The 2,500-nt window shown below is 27.8% G+C and overlaps 1 protein-coding gene across 5 annotated transcripts in view; it reads left to right on the top strand.

Annotated features, from left to right (window-relative positions):
- Positions 1–2,500, top strand: part of LOC106882974 (uncharacterized) — a 187,441-nt gene that overhangs the window by 98,869 nt on the left and 86,072 nt on the right. The gene's annotated exons all lie outside the window — the stretch shown is intronic.

The raw sequence follows: 2,500 nt of genomic DNA, 5'->3' as shown, positions 1-2,500 counted from the left end.
AAAGTAACTGCACCACAAATTAGACAAACTGAAAATCACTACTACCGGATCAAGTAGTAGAACATTCAAAGACAGAAATTGGTAACATGCATAGGCGCATGTGCACATTCCGGAATAAGACTATAAGAAATGCAATGTTTCTATCAAAAATTATATGGGAGTTGAAAGAAAATAATATTGCTGGAAATACTGTATAAACTGGGAAATAAAAGATGACGCATTATAGTCCATAAAGTGTTCTTTAATCTGTCCATTTGCACCACAAAAAAGTATCACATAAACACACTCTAGATAAAATGAATGAAATCATGTCACGAGGCAGACATCAAAAGAAATTAATCTTAAACGATTATCCAAACTACAAACAGAACACACACACACACACACATACACATCACACAAATCAACAACAACAAAACATTAATACATGCACACTTCAAACCTACAATTCGAATGTTTATATACAGGCGTATGTGCATATATAAATATAAATATGAATACATATATATGTATGTATAAATGTATGTATATGTATGTATATATATATATATATATATATATATATATATATATATATATATATATATATAAATACATACATACATATATATATATATACAGATATATATATATATATATATATATATATATATATATATATACATATATATATGTGTATATATATATATATACACACACACATCTATATATATGTATATATATATATATATATATATATATATATATATATATATATATGTATATATATATATATATATATATATATATATATATATATATATATATATATACATATATATATATATATATATATATACATATATATATATATATACATATATATATACAGAAAAAATAAGAAAATATGACGTAAATACAAACTTCGGTTTATTCAGTTACCTATTTTTGAGTATTAAAACTAAGATTAAAAATAAATAGTAGATAAGAAACCAGTAAATTCATTGGATGTTATTATCCCTTAATGACGCTTATTTAAGCTAATTGAATATTTATATATAGACATACATATATATGTATGTATGTGTGTATACATACATACATGCATACATACATATAAATATAAATATAGCTATATACATGTATATATATATATATATATATATATATATATATATATATATATATATATATATATATATGTATATATATATATATATGTATATATATATATAACTAGAAATGATTCTGACGAAAGTATGTCGTTCAACTTTTCTCAACCGCCGAATGGACCAATTGAGTAAATCTACCAATAACGGTCTTATAATGACTACTGGGAACAGCTGTAAGTCAAATTTACTAGAATAAAGAAAAAATACGTAATGACCATAATTTATGCTTCATCCTATATGTGTGTGTGTGTATATATATATATATATATACATATATATATATATATATATGTGTGTGTGTGTGTGTGTGTGTGCGTGTGCGTGTATATATATATATATACATATTCATACATCTACATATATATATATATATATATATATATATATAGATAGATAGATAGATAGATAGATAAATTACAAATAGTTTAGTCATAATCAGTCAGCTATGACGCACACATAAAATGCATATGACAATCAAACGTACACACATACACAGACACACACACACATACACACACACAAACAAGCCAACAATTACACCCAAAGAATCTTGATTTGAAAGCATATCTTTCTCTCTCTCGTTCTATCCTCTTTATGCCAATTGGCACATAAGGCTTCCACGCTAATTTTCCATTTGTCCCTCTGTTTTGCAAGTTTTCTTGCCGCATTCCATGGTGACCATGTATCTTGATTCCTTTCCTATCCCACTGTCCTTCTTCATCTGGTTTTTGGTCTACCAACTTTTCTCTTTCCTTCAGGTTGTCAAGTCAAGGCAATCATGCAATGATGGTCGGGTTCCTTTCTCAATACGTGTCCAATCCAATTCCGTCTTTTCCTTTTTACTTCTTGACTTGGGTTATTTTGTTAAGTTCATCCATTGATAAGACATTTGACCACCCTTCCACCCTATCTGCATTATATTCTTCAGGCCTTTGTACTGAAAAGTATCCAATTTTCTCTCATCACTTTTCTTCATTTTCTAAGTTTCACAGCCATAAAGAAGTACATGTCTTTCCAGCGTTTTGTAGAGTTTGATCTTTGAATCTTTTCCAAACAGCTTTGATCGATATACTTTGTACAATTTGATAAAAGCACTTCTGGCTCTATTGATTCTTCTTATCATATATTTCCCTCCACCACCTTCTTTACTGATAATTGCACCTAGATAGGTGAACTCATCTCCGTTTTCAACGTCCTTTTCATCTATTTGAATAGGGTCAGTCTTCTTGCTGTTCAATCGCAAGGTCTTAATCTTCTTCTCATTGATCTTTCATCCCACTCTCTTTGCAAAACTTGACATTTTTTTCATTTTCTGTTGTATCTGTGATTGGCTGGAAGGCAGTAAAGCA

Source organism: Octopus bimaculoides, chromosome 25, assembly GCF_046866305.1.
Source record: "Octopus bimaculoides isolate indiv1 chromosome 25, ASM4686630v1, whole genome shotgun sequence".
Taxonomy (NCBI): domain Eukaryota; kingdom Metazoa; phylum Mollusca; class Cephalopoda; order Octopoda; family Octopodidae; genus Octopus; species Octopus bimaculoides.
This window is presented reverse-complemented; position numbering and strand designations above follow the sequence as displayed.